A 6,051-nucleotide genomic window follows, 5' to 3' on the forward strand; every position below is an offset into this window, starting at 1 on the left:
ACATTAAATGTCATTTGCCAATTTCTAAACCGCTCAGCTACTTTATCTAAATCCTCTTGTAAACTGAGCCTACCCCCGCATCAGTCAATATGGGATTGCCAATATGTGCCAATTTCAAATCTGGACACTAAATCAGCTAGATCTCTTCAGCAATGTCATTATATCCATGATGACAAGTATAGGTCCCAGGACTTAAGTCTTCAGACTTAATGTGACAGTAATTCTCTAACCATGACAGTTAATTCTGGTAACGTACGTATGTGCCATTATCACACGTCTCAAAACTCGTGTCGCTGTTTCCGTATAAAAGAAAAAAAAAAAAAACGCTACGCTTTTATGATACGCATTAGGTTCCAGATCATACAACCTCACTGAAAAATACTTTTCATTCACGGTGAAGCCTCGTGACGGCAGTCCGTTGACATCATTTTTCTCAACTTACTCTTTTTTTTCCAGTCTCAGGAGTCGCTTATATCTTCATGAGACCCTCTGCAGCGCTAAGGAAGCCGGTCAGGTCCACCGATCAGACCACAGATCATAAAGTGATGTATGTGTGTGTGTGTCTATTGGCAGAGAGTGCAAGGCAGATGAGTATATAAAGTGCTCGGTGTCTTCTTTGTGGTAGTTGCATCATGGGCATGCATGAAGGGTCTTGGGATATGTTAAAACGATGCGTTAAAGGATTGAAAACTTCTATCATCTGTCAGCAAACAGTTTGTCTCCTTTACTATTCTATATTGTGGGATTCTGGCTACAATGATGGGGTCAATATCAACAACCAAGCTATCATACACATTCCTACAGCTTATTCCCTGCTAGATAAAGCTCATACTGAGGTCTTCTTCCACTCCGTCACATCCTCTTTCTTCACATTACTTGGAGTGTACTACGTCAAAACATTCATCAGACCAACTAAGGAGTCAGTCAATGTTCCCTTCTCAAGGTCATGCAATCAGTCATGATTTTCACTTCCCACGTGACGTTTCCATCATCTGCAAACATATTTTGACAGGAGTCCATATCTTCCTGCAAGTTCTTCCCATAGGTCAAAAAGAGTAATGGGTCCCCAAAACAGAACCCTGCGGCACTCCGCTGGTGACCTCAACCCAATATGAAAAGGCTCCTCTCACATACGCTCTTTGTTCCCTTCCACTAAGATCATTTTTCCACCCACTGAAGGAGTCTGGCACTTTATTCCTGTCAGGGTAACCACCTTCCTAAACAGCCACCCGTGTAATACAATGTCAACAAGCAATCCAACCAGTCCTTTGTCCAAAACTGAGCTCTCTCTCTCTCTCTCTCGACATCTCTATGCTTTCTATGATCCCTTCCCCAGCCCATCTCTCATTCGTGGTGGGGCTAAAATGTCTTCCACTGTGAAAGCACGTAAACATATCACTCAGTTCCTTATATATCCTTGCATCACTCTTTTCAACTCTTTCCATCTGAATCCTTTAGACCGGCTAGCCTCTCTCAGACTAACAATTCACTCCTGATGATGTTATGGAAAAATTTTGGATTATCTCTTGACTTGTCCAAACTATTCAAGGATTATTCAAAGTACCTTCTTCTTTGTCTTGCTGTAATCAATCCTTGCTCTTATACCTTACAAAATGCTGGCTGATTGGAGTACCGCCTTTATAGTCTCCACAGCGTATAATGAAGCTCCCTTATCTTTTGAAATCTTTCATTAAACCATTCCTACCTCTTTCTTAACTTTCGAACTAAACTTGAGGCATGAGGTATCCCATATCCTTAGGTTTCTGGCTACTGAATTGCATTTCCCAATTTATGTCATAAAGAGAAAATGTTGAAGTCCTGTGTAGTTTCCATGATTATATCTCCTCTTGTCTCATTTGTCATCTTAACTTATTCCTTAAACCACATAAACAACCTTAAGCATTACATGATCACTTTTTTCAACTGGTTTATCTTACATGATATATTCACAATAGCCATCCCAGTACATGTGAAGATCAGATTTAGTCCCTCTCAATCTAGTATGTTCACCAACATGCTGGTATAAGAAATTTTCAAGCACATTAAGAATATGTCTCCATGATTCCCTGATACCATGAGCATCTAAACTCCCCCAGCCTACTCATCCCCATATGTCTTGATTATAATCACAAACTCTTCTTCCATCCTTTATCACAGAAGTTGCCTCTGGTAATTCTATAGCCTCCATTAATCTTTTACTGACCATCTCTCTCTCTCTCTCTCTCTCTCTCTCTTCTCCTCTTTGGTGTATGGTGATCATCCACTCCAAAAATAATCAAACATATAAGCGACGATTGGGAAGAGGAGGGGAAGGAGGATCTCCCCGATGTGTATCGTTTTTCATCAGAAGTAACACAAGGAGGTACCATATCTTTTTTCCTCTCAAAGGCTCGGCCATCTGCTTCGGAAACTACCTCGCTCACGCGGGAAATGGATGACACATGTGAAAAGAAAATTTTTCATTCGTGGTGCAACTACATGCAGGTGGAGTCCGGTAACACTATATGTTATCTTCCCTTCTTAACCCAGAAGTCCTTTCTATCCTTATGAGGCTCCTGCGGCACTCAGGATATAAGCCACGTCCACCAGTTGGGACAACAGGTTATAAGGTGTGGTGATGTGTGCGCGTTTGTGTAAAAAAAAAAAAAAAAAATTGCAAGGCATTTGAGAAGTAGGAGGCTCGATGCCTTCTTTATAGTAGTGACATCGTGGGTTCGAAGGATCTTTGGATATGTTCAAACGGTGTTTGAAGTGTTGTATTGTGGCTGATGTTTAGAAAGTGTGACTCGTGTTTGTCTAGGGAGTGTAGGTGGTTTCTGATGGGTGTATGTACGGAGGATGGGAGTTTGAGATGGGAGGTCGGTTATCAAGTGCTTGCCGGGTCATTTCAGTGGGGGGGGATCTTTGTTTTTTGTGAGTGTGTTGAGTGTTTGCAGTTGCTAGGCAGCCACTGATTGTTCTGAGTGCACTATTTTGTGTTGTTTGAAGCTCTGCTTATCAGTTTTTGAGAGGGTGGGACGCCAGGCAGGTGAGACACTGTTTAAAGTAAAGCGGATGAACTGTTTGTACAGGATTTTGAGGGGGTCTTTTTCTAGTCGAAATCTGGTGCCAGTTAGTATTCTGAGGGGATTTAGTTTCCATGCTGTTGTGTTAGTGTTAGAGGAAATGATTGTCCATTCAGTGTGATCGTAGCGTGTGACCTGGACTCATGTCTGTCTGATGTTAAAAGAGTGACTGAAAATGTGTGGAGATGTTGACATTATGTTGTGGGTGTGCCACTGTTCCAAATGTGTGGAGATGTTGACATTATGTTGTGGGTGTGCCACTGTTCCAAATGTGTGGAGATGTTGACATTATGTTGTGCGTGTGCCACAATTCCAAATGTGTGGTTACGAGATCGTCTGCCAAGGAAAATATCTTCATGCTGAGGTTTGCCTGAGGTAATGAAAGGTCGTGTCAGAGGAGAGCAGGAGAAAGAACTGCTCTTTGAGGAACTCCATTGCAGAGTTGAAGTGCTTCAGAGATGAAGCCATTGTGAGTGACTCCGGTATGGTGGCCAGCTATGAAACTGACCGACCACTTTTTGTCGGTGTTGGTGAGGCGGTGTCAAGTCTTCTTTGTGCGAGGATGTGTCGGGAGATAGTATCAAGTGCCTTGTCGATACCTATTGCCTCTTGTGCTGAGTGGAAGAAGAGTGTGTTTAGCAGAAGCAATAAAGATGTTCTGTGAGCTCAGTGTGCAGTGTGGTGGTAGAGCGTCTGGGTCTGAGGCCATGCTGGGTGGGTGTTTTCGTTGGTTTAGTTTTTTTCTGACAGAGGAGATCGGGAGAGCCAAGATGGAAAATAATTTAGTGAAAAGTTGACAGAGCATAAGCTGTCACTGCATCAAGGTCAGAGTCCATTCTGTCTGCTTCAAATCAACGAAAGAATATTATTGACTCCATCAAGATATCGTGTAATGATGCAATACTGTTGACCCCATCAAGATATCGTGTAATGATGCAATACTGTTGACCCCATCAAGATATCGTGTAATGATGCAATACTGTTGACCACATCAAGATATCGTGTAATGATGCAATACTGTTGACACCATCAAGATATCATGTAATAGATTCTAACTGAATCAAAGACACAGACGTCAGGCTAGACCAGTCATCATCGGGCGACATTATTTCTTTTGAATTACTTACTAAAAGTTGGAAGAAAGTCAAATCTTTTTAGAAAAAACATCCGCAATTTCGCTCAGAAAACTTAAGACATTTTCTGCATGGCTTTGATTCAATGGTATTTCGACTAAGATCGTTCATCACGGTACAGTGACTCCAAGAAACTGAAGTGTAGGATGCGTAGTATATGCTCAACGCTCCTCCCGGAACACATATTGATCAGTTTAGGAGGGCTGGCACTGTCCCAGCAAAGTACCGAGTAAAACAGTTTGATAAGAACGTACGTATATCATCATAAAAGGAACAGTTTAAATATGGAACATGTGTGTAACACCATAAAAGGCAGTGTCCCAGAACATGAGATGTGACGTTCAGATAGTTCATAATGAACACAGGTAATGAACAAGAGCTAATCATGTACCCAGAGTAGCAGGTCTGGGTAAAGTTTTGTGTATGTATACCGGTATAGCATTATGGAATGATCTTCCATTCCATCGCTAGTCAAATAAAGTCAAAGATGTTTTTCAGAAAATTTTTTATCGGAAAACTTGGCAGCTCATGGTCTTATTATGTCTATAAATTAGTTTTCTTTTATATTGGTGCCAGTAACTGTGCTGTTCTACAATATCATTTCTCAACCTTTATGAAATACTTTAAATTTTGCATCTCGTTCAGTTGTATTTCTGTACTCTAATGTTATCCTTAACTCTGTGTCATTTATCATCTTGACTTATGAGGACCACACTGCAAAATATCATTTTCACATCTTCGATGTACTATTCATGTGTGTAGTGTACAATGTATATGGATTTTACCAAACCAAAAGCCACTGGTGTACCAAGAAGCGTCTCTAACACCATATCTTTCGGTAAGAAAGATGAATCCAGCCCATCCCAAGGTTTAGTAATCACTTTCTTCGACGGCTCCACATACTATTGTGTGGCCAAGACAATACAGGCATACGACCAACTTGAGTGCTTAAAGCTATACAACTGAGTATGATACGACGTGTCCATGACACATGGAAGATCTTTACGGTGTTGGCAACTACACATAATCCTCCAACTTGCCAATACGGTCTACAATATATGGATAGCTTACCTACGTCCGGGTACACTACCGTGTTATCATTCTGCCTCCAGATAAATTTGGTTTTGTATTACAGAGGAGTAATGGGGTAGTACCGGTCACACTCGCCACATACGAGATAAATTCCCCTCAAAACCAAAGTTAGCGGTGTCAGCAGATGGTGCAATTGCTACATACTGTACTGCCGCACCTCTACTAGGACCTGCAGACAATTGAATACATAGTGTGTGTCATGTACTGTTCTTCAAGTGTAGGTGTAGGTTAAGGTCAGGACACGACCAACCCTCACACAACTAAGGTCAAGGAGGCATTTATTGTCGAGACTGTAACCCAACTTTCCAGAGTTTTACCTGACGTTACCGTAGGCAGGCAGGTCTCATGATACAAAACCATACAACAAATCAATGTTGTACATTAACGTATAATTCTTAATTAGCACTGAATATTGTGCACATGCAATTTCTTTTTCTAGTTTCTCCGTTGATGTCATGACCGTGTGGCCTAACGGATAAGGCGTCGGACTTCGGATCCGAAGATTGCAGGTTCGAGTCCTGTCACGGTCGCATCACACGTTCATCTGTGACACAGGTGCAGGTAACGTAGTTTTAAAAGACCATCACCAACGACGAAAACATACATTGGTAAAAGGTCTCTTAACTCTCCATTAAGCAATGTTAACCTTTTCATGTACCTTATTAACTATATGACTAATGTGTATGTATTGGTTTCCATCACTCTGGGTTATAGAGTCTGCTGGCATTACCTATAACAATACCAGTGACTTTCGGGTTTTT

General features: G+C 41.4%; 1 non-coding gene across 1 annotated transcript; it reads left to right on the plus strand.

The window, feature by feature from the left end:
* The first annotated feature begins 5,747 nt into the window (after positions 1–5,747).
* On the plus strand, positions 5,748–5,820 carry TRNAR-UCG (transfer RNA arginine (anticodon UCG)). The gene has a single exon. It is a non-coding gene; the product is annotated as a tRNA-Arg (tRNA).
* The last annotated feature ends 231 nt before the right edge of the window (positions 5,821–6,051 follow it).

This window comes from Panulirus ornatus, chromosome 8 (genome assembly GCF_036320965.1).
Source record: "Panulirus ornatus isolate Po-2019 chromosome 8, ASM3632096v1, whole genome shotgun sequence".
Lineage (NCBI taxonomy): Eukaryota > Metazoa > Arthropoda > Malacostraca > Decapoda > Palinuridae > Panulirus > Panulirus ornatus.